Raw genomic sequence first — 17692 nt, 5'->3', positions numbered from 1 at the left:
TTTGGGAATAAAGAATAAAAAGTGTTACAGAAACTGTCCCCAACAAACAGCAACTTAACTAGGAAAAATTATTTCAAACAATCATTTAATGTCTCTGGAAAGTGTGTTAAGATTTTCACTCAAGAAAATTTACTAAATCATAGTAAGAACTACTTGGTGACATCTGAGCCACAACCTGATCTCTCCTTATATCACCCACATTTCCAAGTTCTGACTAAAGAAATGACTTCATAAGCTCTAGTTTACGCAGATCTATTCAAGAAAAGGGGGGTTTCCTTTTCATTCAGTACCCAGTCTATGGCTACAATTTCACTAAGGGAAGGCAGTCCCTGGCATTTTTCATTTTTCCCAGACCTTTATGGCAGAATCAGAGAATTAGAGTTCTTTTCTTCCAGCCAACTTCCTCATGTGAGGGGTGAAAGCTCTACCTTAGGTGCAACAGCCTAATACTAGGCTGCTATCTCTCCTGTCATAGCTTGTTGATAATACACAGGTTCCACACCCAGAGGGACAATCCAACAAGACTAGGGGATGCCCTGGCTCCCAACCACCTTAGTTAAAGCAAAGGTATCAGTCTTAGAGAAGTGAACAACTATCCTTTTTCTTGTGCAGTGGTACTGGGTTCTGCCTAGAAGGAGAGACAAACTAGAGAAGCAAGACTCAAGGACAAACAGCTCCTTGGTGTGATGGAACTAAGTATTTATAAGACAACTTGTGAAATAAATACCTAAGTACAATGCTTTAAACAACAAGATCTTCATAGAAAGCAATTAAGAAGTTGTTCACATCTCCATGATAAAAGCAGTACCCAACAAAATGTTAGAGCAATGAGAAATTTAACAGATAGAACCAGGAAAGGAATACTCAGGGCACAGCAAAATCTGGGAGTTGGGATGATTATTTTCAAATGGTAGTCTTCACTAACTCAAAAAGAATCAAAACAGTTCATGGGGCACTTGAAAATATTTTCAAACCACAAACAGATCTTCAATAAAAGGACACCTCACTGTCACTAGGAGGTGAATAAAAACCTTTGATCAAACAGAAACTGAACATGGACCTATTCTGCTGCAAGAATAATACCTAGGAATCTGGGTGTTAAAACGAAAGCACAGAGGTTTTCAAGATGGCGGACTAGAGGGCGGCTGCATTTCACGTTGCTCCAGGATGCAAGATTCAAAAGAGGAGATAGTGAGAGACTTGGGACCAACTCAAAGCCGCCAGGTGAGTCTCTCCCATTGGGGAGGCTTCCTGGATGGGGCGGTAGCCCCAGAACGCAGGGAACTTTGTGAAGTAGAGTTGCTCGATGAGACGCCCCTCCCCCCGCTGGAGCAGTAAACATGGACAACTGGGATCATTGTAGAGGAGGCGGCTCAGCACAGCACTTGGACTCAGAGCAACCACTGGGGCTCTGGACAGCTGCCTGAGGAGGAGCTGCTTGGCGAGCTGTTTGGACTCAGAATGACCACTTCTGAACACCAGGAGGTTGCCAGAGGAAGAGGAGGAGCGTGGCGGGTCACTTGGTCTAGGAGTGACTGCATCAGAGCCACAGGCAGTTGCCAGAGGAGGAGCTGCATGGTGAGCTGTTTGAACTCAGAGTGAGTGCTCCTGAACACCGGGAGGTTGCCCGGAGGAAAAGGAGGAGCGCAGCGGGTCGCTTGGTCTAGGAATGACTGCATCAGAGCTACAGGCGGTTTCCACAGGAGGAGGTGAGTGGTGAGTTGATTGGACTAAAAGGGACCAGTCCTGAACACCGGTGGCCTGCCTGGAGGAGGAGCGCGGTTGGGTCACTTGGTCTCCGAGCCACCACTCCTGAACACCTGGGGGGCTACCCCGAGGAGGAGGAGGAGGAACAGGGTGGGTCACTTGGACTTGGAGTGACTGCCTAGGACTATGGGCAGTTGGCAGGAGGAGACGCAAAGTGAGTTGCTTAGACTCCTAGTTACTGTGTTGGAAACCGGGCCGCTGTCTGGAGGAGGAGGTGTATGGCGGGTCTCTGGGTCTCGGAGCTATTGTACAGGGCTCCAGGTGACAGCTCAGAGGAGGGGCCACAAGCCAGGTGATTAGGTGCAGAGCAGGGTCCCAGGAGCTAGGTGGCTTCTTGCTGGAAGAGCCGCACAGAGACACGCCTAGGGGCGGAGTGAAGTTTCCAGGGCTGTCGGCATATTCTCTGGGAGAGACAGCCTAAGGAGACTTGCCTGCAAAGGGTGAGGCTCCCAGGCCCAGGACGTAGGCCCGGGCCCCTGGGAACGTTGCAGAGGAAGACAGCCCAGCCCAGGCGCTAGTTGTAGATTGAGGGGAACCTCTAGGAGGGCAACTGACCAGCGAGACATCCCCAATGAGTGAGTCTTCCCTGCCAGGGGAGGTTTTCCCACAGGGACAGTAAAACCAGAGACACAGGCACAAACAGGCCTTGCCTCAGCCCGCAGTCTAGTTCCCCATTGGATGACCATTGGTCAACAAGTGGAGGCACCTCTGCCCACTAGCAGGGAATATACACCACCTGAGGGTCATCACCCCTAGAGAGGCAGTTTGTTCATGGAGCTCTGCATTATCAACTTCCTCCAACACTTCAGGCTACTGAAGGATAAGAGGGGTTATACTAGCAATCTTCAGGGACATTATAAGTCAATAGAGGAAATCTGCAATATCTTAATGACCCACTGATTCCTGAACAATATGAGAAAACAAGGGAAGAAAATGCCCCAAACAAATCTAGATGTTACATCAATAAAATCCAACGACAGCATGGCAGAAGAAAGGACAGAAAGGGAGTTCAGAATGTACATAATTAAAATGATTAGGGAAGCAAACGATGAGATGAAAGAGCAAATGCAGGCATTGAATGATCCCACCAATTGACACTTAACAGAGCAAATTCAGGAAGCAAAACATCATTTCAATAAAGAGTTAGAGATATTGAAAAAAAACAAACAAAAATCCTTGAAATGAAGGAAACAATAAAAAAATTAAGAACTCCAAAGAAAGCATAGCCAATAGGATAGAATACCTGGAAGAAAGAACTTCAGATATTGAAGACAAAATATTTAACCTCGAAAACAAATTTGAACAAACAGAGAAGATGGTAAGAAATCATGAACAGAATCTGCAAGAACTATGGGATATCATGAAAAAGCCAAACTTCAGAATTATTGGGATTGAGGAAGGCTTAGAGAAACAAACCAAAGGAATGAACAATTTACTCGATGAAATAATATCAGAAAATTTCCCAAATCTGAAGAATGAACTGGAAAATCAAGTCCAAGAGGCTTATACGACTCCAAATATACAAAATTACAACAGACTCACACCAAAGCACATTATAATGAAAATACCTAACATACAAAATAAAGACAGAATTTTAAAGGCTGTGAGAGAAAAGAACCAAATTACATTCAGGGGGAAACCAATACAATATCAGCAGACTTTTCAATCCAGACCCTAGAAGCTAGAAGGGCCTGGAACAACATTTTTCAAGCTCTGAAAGAAAATGGATGCCAACCAAGAATCTTATACCCAGCAAAACTTACCTTCAAATTTGACAATAAATAAAATCATTCCATGATAAACAAAAGCTAAAAGAATTTACAAAAAGAAAGCCAGCATTACAGAACATTCTCAGCAAAATATTTCATGAGGAAGAGATAAAGAACAAAGAAGCAAATCAGCAAAGGGAGAAATTATCCTAAAGGAACTGTCAAATAAAGGAGGAACCAAGATGTGTCAAAAATTTTAAATATGAACAAAATGACCGGGAATACAAATCATATCTCAATAATATGAATTCAGGCCTGAATGTTAATGGCCTGAATTCATCAATCAAAAGAAATAGACTGGCAGATTGGATTAAAAAGAAAGATCCAACAATATGTTGCCTGCAAGAGACTCAGCTCATAGAAAGAGATACCCATAGACTAAAGGTGAAAGGATGGGGAGAAACATACCATGCACATGGACTCAGCAAAAAAGCTGGGGTATCCATCCTCATTTCAGATAATGTGGACTTCAAGCCAATGTTAGTCAGAAGGGATAAAGAAGGACATTTCATACTGCTTAAGGGAAGCATAAATCAGCAAGATATAACAATCATAAACATCTATGCCCCAAACAGTGGCTCATCCATGTATGTTAAACAAATCCTTCTCAATTTTAGAAACCAAATTGACCATAACACAATAATACTAGGTGATTTTAACACGACTCTCTCACCACTGGACAGATCTTCCAAACAAAAATTGAACAAAGAAACCATAAATCTCAATAACACAATCAATAATTTAGACTTAACAGACATTTATAGAATATACCATCCAACCAAGAGCAAATACACTTTCTTCTCAGCAGCACATGGATCCTTCTCTAAAATAGACCATATATTATGCCACAAAGCTAATGTCAGCAAATACAAGAAGATAGAGACACTACCTTGTATTCTATCAGATCATAATGGATTGAAGTTAGAAATAAATGAAAGAGTAAAAAACAAAAACTACTCCAACACCTGGAGATTAAACAATATGCTATTATATGATGAATGGATAACAGAAGATATTAGGAAGGAAATTAAAAAATTCTTAGAGGTAAATGAGAACAAAGAAATATCAAAATCTCTGGGACACTATGAAAGCAGTATTTAGAGTAAGATTTATTTCATGGAACGCATTTAATAAAAGAAGTAAAACTCAAAAAATAAATGACCTAACACTACAGCTCAAAGCCCTAGAAAAAGAACAGACCAACACCAAAAGTAGTAGAAGACAGGAAATAGTTAAACTCAGAGCTGAAATCAATGAAATTGAAACAAAAGAAATAATACAAAAAATTGACAAAATAAATAGTTGGTTCTTCGAAAAAAATAAACAAAATTGATAAACCTTTAACCACACTAACAGAGAGAAGACAAGAGAAAACCCAAATCACTAAAATTCGGAATGAACAAGGAAATATCATAACAGACACGACTGAAATACAAAACATAATTAGAAGCTATTTTGAAAATCTATACTCCAACAAAATAGAAAATTTCAAAGACATCAACAGGTTTCTAGAGACATATGAATTGCCTAAACTGAACGAGGAGGACATACACAATTTAAGTAGACCAATTTCAAGTAATGAAATAGAAGAAGTAATCAAAAGCCTACCAACAAAGAAAAGTCCAGGACCTGATGGGTTCTCAGCCGAGTTCTACAAAACCTTTAAAGAAGAGCTCATTCCAATACTTTTCAAAGTATTCCATGAAATAGAAGAGGAAGGAACCCTCCCAAACTCATTCTATGAAGCCAATATTATCCTGATTCCTAAACCAGACAGAGACACATCGAGGAAAGAAAATTTCAGACCAATATCCTTAAGGAACATTGATGCAAAAATTCTCAACAAAATTTTAGCAAATTGCATACAAATATATATTAAAAAGATAGTGCACCATGATCAAGTGGGTTTCATCCCAGGGATGCAAGGTTGGTTCAACATCAGGAAATCAATAAATGTCATTCACCATATCAATAGACTTAAAGTCAAGAATCACATGATTATTTCGATAGATGCAGAAAAAGCATTTGATAAAATACAGCACTCCTTCATGCTCAAAACACTAGAAAAAATAGGGATAGTGGGAACATTCTTTAACATTATAAAGGCCATCTATGCTAAGCCCATGGCTAATATCATTCTAAATGGTGAAAAACTGAAGCCATTCCCTCTAAAAACTGCAACAAGGCAGGGATGCCCTCTTTCACCACTTCTATTCAATATCATCCTTGAAACTCTAGCCAGAGCAATTAGACAGACCAAAGAAATTAAAGGAATACGAATAGGAAAAGAAGAACTCAAACTATCCCTATTTGCTGATGATATGATTGTATACTTAGAGGAACCAGGAAATTCCACCAGAAAACATTTAGATCCCATAAGTGAATTCAATAAAGTAGCAGTATATAAGATCAATGCACATAAATCTAAGGCATTTTTATACATAAGCGATGAATCTTCAGAAAGAGAAATTAGGAAAACTACCCCATTCACAATAGCTTCCAAAAAAATAAAATACTTGGGAATTAATCTCACAAAAGAGGTGAAAGACCTCTACAATGAGAACTACAGAACACTAAAGAAAGAAATTAAAGAAAACCTTAGAAGATGGAAAGATCTCCCATGTTCTTGGATAGGAAGAATTAATATTGGCAAAATGGCCATACTACCAAAAGTGCTATACAGATTCAATGCAATTCCAATTAAAATCCCAATGATGTACCTTACAGAAATAGAGCAAGAAATTATGAAATTCATCTAGAAGAATAAAAAACTCAGAATAGCTAAAGCAATCCTTGGCAGAAAGTGTGAAGCAGGGGGTATCGCAATACCAGATCTTCAACTCTACTACAAAGCAATAGTAACAAAAACAGCATGGTATTGGTACCAAAATAGAAAGGTGGATCAATGGTACAGAATAGAGGACACGGACACAAACCCAAATAAATACAATTTTCTCATACTAGACAAAGGGGCCAAAAATATGTAATGAAGAAAATATAGCCTCTTCAACAAATGGTGCTGGGAGAATTGGAAATCCATATGCAACAGAATGAAACTAAACCCATATCTCTCACCATGCACAAAACTAAACTCAAAATGGATTAAGGATCTCGGAATCAGACCAGAGATCTTGCATCTTATAGAAGAAAAAGTAGGTCCAGAGCTTCAACATGTCGGCTTAGGACCAGACTTCCTCAACAGGAGTCCCATAGCACAAGAAATAAAAGCAAGAATCAATAACTGGGATAGATTCAAACTAAAAAGCTTTCTCTCAGCAAAGGAAACTATCAGCAATGCGAAGAAAGTGCCTCCAGAGTGGGAGAAAATCTTTGGCAATCATACTTCAGATAGAGCACTAATCTCTAGAATCTATAAAGAACTCAAAAAACTCTACATCAAGAATGCAAATAATCCAATTGACAAATGGGCTAAGGAAATGAATAGACACTTCACAGAAGAAGATCTACAAGCAATCAACAAACTTATGGAGAAATGTCCAACATCTCTAGTAATAAGAGAAATGCAAATCAAAACCACCCCAAGATTCCATCTCACCCCAATTAGAATGGCGATTATCAAGAATACAAGCAACAACAGGTGTTGGCGAGGATGTGGGGAGAAAGGTACACTCATACATTGCTGGTGGGGCTGCAAATTAGTGCAGCCACTCTGGAAAGCAGTATGGAGACTTCTTAGAAAACTTGGAATGGAACCACCATTTGACCCAGCTATTCCACTCCTTGGCCTATACCCAAAGGACTTAAAATCAGCATATTACAGAGATACAGCAACATCAATGTTCATAGCTGCTCAGTTCACAATAGCCAGATTGTGGAACCAACCTAGATGTCCTTCAATTGATGAATGGATAAAGAAACTGTGGTATATATATACAATGGAATATTACTCAGCCATAAAGAATGATAAAATTATGGCATTTGCAGGCAAATGGATGAAACTGCAGAATATCATGCTAAGTGAGATAAGCCAATCTCAAAAGACCAAAGGAAGAATGATATCGCTAATAAGTGGATGATGACACATAATGGGGTGTGGGAGGGGTTAGTGTTGGGGTTGGAGTTGGGTTTAGGGAGGGGGGCAGGAATGGAGGAAGGAAGGACTGTATAGAGGGAGGGGAGGGTTTGGTGGGAAAGGAAAAATGGCAGAATGGATCAAACAACATTACCCTATATAAATTTATGATTACACAAATGGTATGCCTTTACGCCATGTACAGACAGAGAAACAACATGTATCCCATTTGTTTACAATAATAAAAAAAAAAAACGAAAGCACACACACCCCTCGCAATCTAAGGGATTATGGGTATGCCCAAGATTGCTCTCTCTCAGACATAAATGGAAATGGAAAATCCCAGCTACATGTTTCCATATAAACATGGGGCAAAACCAAAATTACTTCAATTCTGTTAACTTTGATAAGAAACAACATATCCAACAGCAAAGAGTAAAAAATGTAATTGATACACAGGGTATAAGCACAGACTTTGTCCAATATGTGGCTTATGCTAATCAAGGGGTAAGCATGGGATGGCAAAGCTAAAAGAAAAAAAAAAGAAATCTGAACATGGACATCTCAGATTGTACACTGTAGGGAAACAGACTTCACAAAGTTAGCTCAGTTAACTCATTAATAAGTGGTCAACCAAAGAACATCAATACCCCTCCATTACCAGAAAGGCATCTGTACAGTCACTAACTCACTATGTTACGTGTCAGTTTTTCAACATGAATTGAAAGTTGTGCAAAAAACAGTCAACTGTGACCCATAAGCTGGGCAAAAAGGAAGGCAATAAATCAGTTTTTAAAGGGGTACAGATTTTGGATTTAACAGATACAGATATCAAAATAGTTATTATAAATATGTTCAAAAACTAAAAGAAACTACACATAAAAAATTAAAGTATGGTTACAATTTTGTCTCAAAACAATATCCACAGAGACACAGATGGTATAAAATAGAAGTTTTAGAATTGAAAATAAGTTTTGAAATGAAAAATTACCTAGAGGAAACCAAAAACAGATTTGAAATGATAGAAGAACAAATCAAACCAGGCACAGTGGTACACTCCTGTAACTCCAGTTACCTAAGAGTTTGAGGTTAAAGGATCCTTAATATAAAGCCATCCTGAGCAACACAGTGAATATCCAAATCTGAAGGAATAAAGAATGAAACATAAAAAGATCAATATAACTACCTATGAATATGGACATGCTCTCCTTTCTTCTCCCAGTTCCTTTAAAAGGAATGATTATATAAAGTAAAAATTATACAGGCAGCGCAGCTTCGGAAGTCTCCCCCGCAGCCCACAGCGCCCGCAAGCGCTGGGTCAGGATGCCCAAGATGAAGGTCAGCTGGCCGAAGGCGCGGCGAGGGAGGAGCCCAAGCGCAGGACCCCATGCCTGTCGGCTAAGCCTGCTCTGGCCAAGGCAGACGCCAAGCCCAGGAAGGCTGCGGGCAAGGATAAATCTTCTGACAAAAAAGTTCAAACAAAAGGGAAAAGGGGAGCAAAGGGAAAACAGGCTGAAGTGACTAACCAAGAAACAAAAGAAGATTTACCTGCCGAAAATGGAGAAACTAAAAACGAGGAGAGTCCCGCTTCTGATGAAGCAGAAGAGAAAGAAGCCAAGTGTGATTAATCACACACCATGTCCTATCAGTGATCCCATTTCCCTTCTTGTACAATCCAGAGGAATATTTTTATCAACTATTTTGTAAATGCAAGTTTTTTAGTAGCTCTAGAAACATTTTTAAAAAGGAGGGAATCCCTCCTCATCCCATTTTTTAAGTATAAGTGATTTTTTTTAGAAGCGCAATCATTTACTGGTTGTTTATTTTTGGGTACAACCAGAAAATAGTGGGATATTGAAATATGGGAGGCTTGGACTGTCTTGGGTGTCAGCATAACATTCCATAGGTGGGCGGTTAGTTTTATATCCTAATACAATACAAAGCATATTAAAGGGCAGTTTGGAGTCACAGTTTTGCATTTAATGTCTTGAATATTTTAAATTACTTCTATTCCTGTTTTTTATTAGAATAGTTTCCTGAAGAAGACCACTCCTGGATCATTGCTGTCAGAATTGTGTGTACTCTGTAACATTTTTGGTTGTGGAAGTCTTAGTTTTCCTAATATTTTTAATGTGCTCTGAAAGATTGAAAGTTTGAGTATGTAGTGTGTGTGACAAAGTTTTGAATTAGTGGGACCTAAATAACAGCAGCATTCAAAGATACTGGTACTTGATACTCTATTAAGAAAAATTTGCCTCCAAATTCAAAGCTGGAAAGTCACTGGAATAACTGAAAAAGAATCACAGTATAAGGCTTTTTAGATTTTCAGTACGTGTGTTAAGAATTGTGTACAAAGTGAAATGTCTGTGAACTGATTCTCAATACAGCCAATGAAATCTCAAATATGAAAAAAATAAAAATTATATATATTGTTGAGTTACTAACATATATAGAATAATAGCACAAAAAAAGGAGATGAAATGAAAAGAAAAATGAAGAGAAAATGTCTCTTTTGCCCAAAAGTAAATATAAATCAGAAGTAAGTTCTTATAAAATTTACAGGAAGTCCTCTGTATCCAGATTTCTACATCCATGAATTCAACAAAATAAACACTGAAAATGTATTTCAAGAGGAAAAAATACTTAAGAGGAAAGATTTATTTTGGTTCATGATTTCAGTTCATGGTTGTATGACCTGATTGCTTTAGGCCTACAGCAAGGCACTATATAATGAAAAGCACAGGATGAAGGGAAGCTGCTGACCTCATGGTGGCCAGAACACAGAGAAGAGTTCACTTTTATAACCAACCAATTCCCCATAACCCATTAAGGTATTAATCAACAAATGTATTGATCCACTCATAAGGCAAGAACCCTCATGATTCAATCACCTCCCAAAGGTTCCAATTATGAACTTTGCTTTTTGGGAATGAGTCTTCAACTCATGAACTTTTGATGACATTTAAGACCCAAGTCATTTCTTCAAATAAAAATAAATTTGCACCTAACATCAGAGGGGCAAAAAGGTAAAAGGATAATTAAAAGTACTAATTAGGGACTTCAACTTCCCCCACTCAATACTAGAAAGAAAAAACAATAAGGAAAATAGCAATAACAAAGATGTTTTGAACAACACTGTAAGATAACAGACCTACAGATATTTATACAATATTCTGCATCCAAACCCATTAGACAGTCTTTTAAAGAGCACATTATTCTCCAAAATAGACCATGTTGTAGACCATGAACAATAAATAAAGAACAACACTAAATAATATAAAACAATGGAATGTAATGGAATGATTTCCTTCTGGAAATCAATACCAGAAGGAATTTGGGGAAGTTCACAAATAAGGAGAAATAAAACAACATACACCTAAATAACCACATTTTTAAAGAAGAAATTCACAAAGGAAGTGGGAAAATATCCTTCAAAATATGAAAACTAAAATGTAACATACCAAAATTTATAGTGTACAGCTAAATAAAACAGTGCATAGAGGCAAAATAATATCCATAAAAATGGTTTAAATTAATAACCCAATCTTGCTATCTAAGAGAAAATCCAAGAAAAAGAATAAATTAATCCTAAGCAAGAAAAAGAAAGGCAATAATAAGGCATATAGTACAGACAAATGAAATACAGAGGGACAAAAGTGAAGAAAACTGATGATAAAAACAAAGTGGCAAAGGATTACATAATCAGATGTTTACTGAAAATTATGGAAAAAGGGACTATTAAGAGAAGAATCCCATTATGATCGGACATGCTAAGTGAGATAAGCCGATCTCAGAAAACTAAAGGACAAATGATCTCACTGATAAGCGGATAAGGACATATAATGGGGGGTGGGAGGGGTTAGCATTAGGGTTAGGGTTAAGTTTAGGGTTAGGGTTAAGTAGGGTGGTAAGAATGGAGGAAGGAAGGACTGTATAGAGGGAAAAGGGGTGGGAGGAGTGGGGGGAAGGGAAAAAATAACAGAATGAATCAAACAACATTACCCTATGTAAATTTATGATTACACAAATGGTATGCCTTGACTCCATGTACAAATAGAGAAACAACATGTATCCCATTTGTTTACAATAAAAAAAAGCAGAATCCAAATTGCAGGGAGCTTAGGGAAAAATGGGAGGGTAAAATGGAGATGGCATCTGTAGATTTTTCTTCTAATAAACTTGAATTTAAAAGAGTGAGAAAAGAACCTGAAAATTCAGGCAAGAAGAATGATTAACAGAGTAGGTTCTTCTAAGAGATCGAAAGTGATTAAGAGCCCAGGCATAAATAATTTGGCCTTGGGAGGAATTAGAATAACAGAATCCTAACTGTGTTCACACTGGCAGGGGTGGAGTGCCATGAATTTTGTCTATTCTCAGCTAAACAGGACTTGCAGGCCCCTGAGATGCAACTGATGCATATGAGATGCAATTTTGACTAGAGAAGTCAAGTCTTCCAGAAGGCTTCTAAGAAAGTCTTCTTCACTAGAAAAAACGACAGCAAAGACATAACCTAACAAGTTGTACCCCATTTTTTTTACAATAAAAAACAATTTAAAAAACCTAAAAAAAAATAAATAAAAGGTTTTAAATTGGGTAAATAAGAAAAGATATACCCTTTTCTTAAAATCTTTATTAGTTTGATATTTAAGTGAATTTCTTAGAGCTCAAGCTGCTATCTGTAGACCAGGATGGAAGAAGTCTGCAGACAAAAAGCAACCTCATCCAGGATTGTATAATGGAAAGATAGAAAGTACCATAGTCTGATGACAGCAGTTAACTGCTGCATGAAATAACTATAAGACCAGATCTTTTAGTTATCTATTTAATTAGATAATAAAATGTGCTTATTACTGAAGTCATTTTCAGTTGGGTCTTTTTTATCTTGCCCTTGAAAGTATTTCTACATGATATAGAAACATGTTTTTTCTGAAAAGAATGTGGATGAAATTAACTTTGCATGTTGCAGACATGGGAACTTGAGAGTTTCAGTTTCAGTCTACATTTTTCTTAAACAAAATGCAGTTCATATAAACTTATTTTATAAAGTGACTGAACTTACCAGCTTCTGACTGATTTAAAAAATCAAGTATATATACTGCTAACAATAGCTTATGATTAAGTATTTTAAAATGCAAGGCACTTTATTGTTTTATTGTTTACTTTCTGCATTACACTTGACATCAGTGGTGAGACCATACTAATCTTTTATTTTCTATTAACTAATAATGTCAGTTTTCTTGGTATATAACACGTCCCATAATATAGTTCACAAAGAGAATCCTTAACTTTTTAAAACACTATGAAAAACAATTTATAAATATTGATAAATATATTTCCATATATTTTCTAAATCTGATCAAGAAAATAAAATGCAACCACATGAGAGAGTAAGAAAATCAACACTGTAGCCTCATTTTAAAATACCAGTAAAAGCTCATTTTTAGCACAAATAGCAAAAAAGCACTAGAGTCATGCTTTTACCCAAGCAGTTCCAAATGTTTAAAAAACTTTTAGAAAGATAGATTATAATACAGCTTTTGAAGCCCAGAACATTTTCCCTATAGAAACAATGTAACCATCTCATTATTAGGTCAGTCCACAAAAGCCTTGTAAAATCATTTGCATAAGACTACTGTTTGATTTACACCAAGGTAAAATAATAGTTTTTCCTTTTACATCATTTTCTTTCCCCATTCCAAGTCCCAGGGGTCACTGCCTAGCATAGACTCTGGTCACTTCTCCAAGATCATCTCTCATCAATCTCACCCCACAAACCCATGGGTCAGATATACTGAACTACACCAACTCGCAGGCTTTTCTCCCCTCTAGGACATTGCTTGCAAATCCATCTTTTCCGCTTTTTGTAGGTCACCTCCATTCAAGCCTTCTGGTCTCAGTTTAAATGCTATTTCCTTGGGAAGGTCACCCCACGTCTCCCATTGAGTCATGTGCCCCTGATGTAGGAGTTCTCATATCACAGTATCACAGCATTTACCATACTTTATTATAATTACTTTTGTCCATCTCCCATAAACTCCACTGTATTAGGGATTCATTTTATTTCCTATTATTTTATGTCAGAGCTTCAAAAAGAATGCCTGGCATATTGACAATGCTTACTATGTATTTTTATATGAATGGATTTTCATAAGAAAACACACTTCAATGCATTCTTAAACTGATCCATGGAATATTTAACTTCATTTAGGGTCATTACCAAGGAAGAAAGCTGTTTTCCAAAGAAGACTTCTCCATTCCTGAGTTTACCCCAAAAAATATTCACAGGGAGGAAGCTCTCTAATTTCTTCCCCATTGCTAATTTATAGTCACTTGAATGAAGCACTAAAATTCTAGCAAACAGGAATAAGTATATTTTCTAATATTATTTTCATCTTCTCCTTGTAGGTGATACCATTGATTCTCACAGTCTTTAGTATCAGCTATGAAATGCTGATTCCAAAATTTGTACCTCTAGGCCTCATTTTCCTCTTATGTATAATATTCAAACTTACAGTTATCATTAGTTTTTGACCTGAATATCCCACAAGTACTCAGATTCCTCAAATTCTCCCCTACCTTGCTTTATTCTTGTGTTCTCCATTTCAAATGATGACATCACCTTCTAATCATTGGAGCCTCACAGCCAAGTTATCTCTTGCTACTTAAATATGGTTCATAGAAAATAAGGGTTGGCATCACTGTGAACCTATAGAAGTGTTGAATCTCAGGCCCTGCCCCAGACCTGCTGCATCAGAATCTACATTTAATTCCCCAGGCAATTCATATTAACATAAAAATTTGAGAAAAACTGGTCTGTAATTTCTTTTCTCCCTTGCCCTATAAATCAACTCTGACACTAAAGCTATACAGTCAAATATAGATAAAACATTGCAATGGCCTCTTAGCTGGTCTCATTCCTTAGTCCACTGGTTCTTATTCAGAATTTCAGAAGAGACACTCTGATGTATAGCTCTAGTGAGGTCACAAATTTGACTGGCTAGAAGTGTGCATAATATAAAGTTTATCTATGCTATAATCTAAACTCTGGGGATGTTTACTTGTCACACAGGAGAGCACACAATAAAAGTGAAGATTTTGATAATCACTTTTCTGTTGGAATCATTCTCCACATTGACCTCAATTTTCTTCCAAAAGCACAAAACAGATCATGTCATATCCTTCTCTAAAATGTTTCAGTGGATTCTGAACATATCCTGTACTCCTATAACTCTGTCTTTCTGTTCATGCTTCTCCTTTTTCCTGGCAAAAAATTTTGTCTATTTTCTGGAGTCCTGCTGAAGAGTCATCACACTATAGAAGAATCTTGCATCACATTAGCCTCAATTGATAAAAAAAATTAAAAATGTACTTCTCCCTCCCATTTGCCTTCCACTGCACTTTGTTCATCGCATGCTCATGGCACTCATGATACCATGTGGAGTGCCTCTGGATGTGTTGGTCTTTCCTAAAAGACAAGGATTGTCTAAAGAAATTCTCTACGTTGGTCACAGGCAGATTGTTGGTCAATACTCAAAATATGTTAAAGAAGCCAATTACCATTTATATTTGACATCATTAGAAAGTCTTGCAATTATCTTTGATAACAGGAAAACATTTATAACTAAAACCCAAGTACTATACAGACATAAGATAAAAATATTTAGAAAACAATATCTCTCAAGCAACATGCATCAAGAGATATTGATAAGTGTGAGGACCTAATTGCACTCACATAAATGCAATTATTCTCAAATCCCATAAAATATGGTGGCCCATTCTGCTACATGTTAGACCAGATAACTGGACAGGGGGCCCAGAGGTAAGTATGTGATGTAGGAGATAAAGGTCAAGTTTTTCAGGTAATTTTTATTTACATATTTTATCATAAATACTATATATGGTAAATTTAAAAAGTTTATCAACAGTCTAAAATCTTGAAGTTCATTTATGCATATTACTTTTTAAATGCAGTTTAAAATCACACTAAAAATATTATTTTCTACTTAGTTACAATAATTTGCCATACTACTTCAACAACCCAACATAATGTAGTTCATTAAAACATTCACCAAAGTTCAATTATTCAGGACAACAGTAATCAAAAAATTACTGTGCCAGGTCCTGAGGCAGGACATAACCGCCAAAAACTCAAGACCCACCCTTCTAGGGGTAAGGATTGAATCACATGCCCACGGTGACAGTGCAGGGTGCTCACAGGAGAGATGCCTCCAGGTTCTAACTATTGCTCTAAAACAGTGAAAATCTGACAGAGAACCAGGAGGTAGGGGGAAAATACCCAAGAAACTAAGATACAAGTCTGAAATCACACAGAATATTCAGAGAAAAACAGTGATTAGGAATAGATAAAACATAATAAACAAGTAAGTATGAATGGGCTTCTTCTTTTTAAACCCCTCAAGAACAGTACTTTGAGAGAATGGAATTGGTAACTCAAAGTTGATTTAAAATGTATTTATTTGATTACCCAGTTATGGTGAACATTCCCACATTTTACTGTACTACTTATTAACTGCTAAAACACTCTACCCATTTATGTACTGAATTTTAATATTTTTACACCAGTAAGTTTCAGGTACCTTGGATATCAATCCTAAGTCATGCTTAATACACACATTTCTCCTGATCCTGTTATTGTCACACAATTAAAATTGTTGATTTTTCCTTGGTAAATTTTCCAGCATTCCAACACTTAGTCTTTCACCCTTCATAAATCTGATGAATGTTGCATTCTATTCTCTATTACTTTTTAAAAATATTATGTAAAACACATTTACCTTTTGGTATTAGACATACCTGGTAAAGACTTGATGTACATAAATATTCACATCCTAGTCACTGCTCCCATACCCTCTGACAAACTGAATAAGGAACTTCTTTTGCATCCAAACTCCACATTCATTTTAGTTCATGTCCCTTACATTATAGTGCTGGCAAGAAAGCTGCTGAAGCTTGTGTCCTTCCCAATATCTTCATAAATAGCCCTGAGATATCCACAAACTCTATTAAAGGACTAAGAATTAATATTTAAGGTCTATATCATGGACAAAAAACATTTATCGGATGCATCAGCAATGAAAATTAGTTAATTTTTAAATTCTAGTAGATATCTTCTAAATATCCAAGATTAAAAACAAATAATTCAAGGTATTTTTCTTTTTAGTATGTCATAGTCTTATGAAAGTAACTGAGAAATTAGAAAAGTGGGGTTAGTCCAGTGGTTTGCTGTTGAGCATGTCCAACTCCCATGGATACTCTGGAAATTGGTGTGTAGAGAGGTCACAAAAAGGGAGCACACCCTTGCTAGTTGCTGAAGAATGAGGGATCCTAAGTGCCCTGCAATGTATTGCATAATCTTGTACAACAAACACCTGTCTCAACCCAAACACCAATAGCCACCATACCTCAGCAAATGGTCATATAGTCCAAAATGACTTGCTTCTCACATTTAATGAAAGAAAGTCTCCTGACTTACATTTGTTCTAGCTTCTCTTCTAAAGGTACATGTTTTACAATGGAAGGGTTAGTCATAGAAAAGACTTTGAGGTAGAACTCGCTGTATAGGTTGGTTAGCTTACTCATCCTGTTGTATCCCTAATTTTACTTCCTATTCTAGCCGAAATCCCTTCCAGTAAAATCCCAGGAAGTTCCTGGGTTTTCATTACTCTCTTTTCCCTCTGATTCAAAACTTGTTTCTTCTAATCTTAGAAAAACCTTGAAATGTAAGCACACTAAGTTATTAATTCATGATGGGGCAATCTACTACTCTTCTCAGCAATATTCATGCTTAAGCAATAATCCAAAGACACTAGTTCTTACCATCCTTCTATTAATACTCTAGCAAAGGGCACTACCATTCTTCACTGGTACTACCGGGGTTGCCTCCTATCTGATCTTCCTGCTTCAATCTTCCAACTCATAATAATCTATTCTCATAATAGGTCTGAGCAAAGTGGGACCATCTCATATCTTGACCACAAACACCCTGATGCTTCCCTAATTCACTCAAATTAAAGCCAAATATTTTCAATGCCCCACAAGTCCAAGAAAGATATAAAAGGAGGAAAGTTGGAGAAAGAATACATTGGAGAGAAAGTAAGCATCC

The 17692-nt window shown here is 37.1% G+C and overlaps 1 pseudogene; it reads left to right on the top strand.

Moving 5' to 3' along the window:
• The first annotated feature begins 8892 nt into the window (after window positions 1-8892).
• On the top strand, window positions 8893-9197 carry LOC124974157 (non-histone chromosomal protein HMG-14-like; annotated as a pseudogene).
• The last annotated feature ends 8495 nt before the right edge of the window (window positions 9198-17692 follow it).

Source organism: Sciurus carolinensis, unplaced genomic scaffold, assembly GCF_902686445.1.
Source record: "Sciurus carolinensis unplaced genomic scaffold, mSciCar1.2, whole genome shotgun sequence".
In the NCBI taxonomy this organism is placed as follows: Eukaryota; Metazoa; Chordata; class Mammalia; order Rodentia; family Sciuridae; genus Sciurus; species Sciurus carolinensis.
The sequence above is the reverse complement of the archived record's forward strand: the minus strand, read 5'-3'. Positions and strand labels throughout refer to the sequence as shown.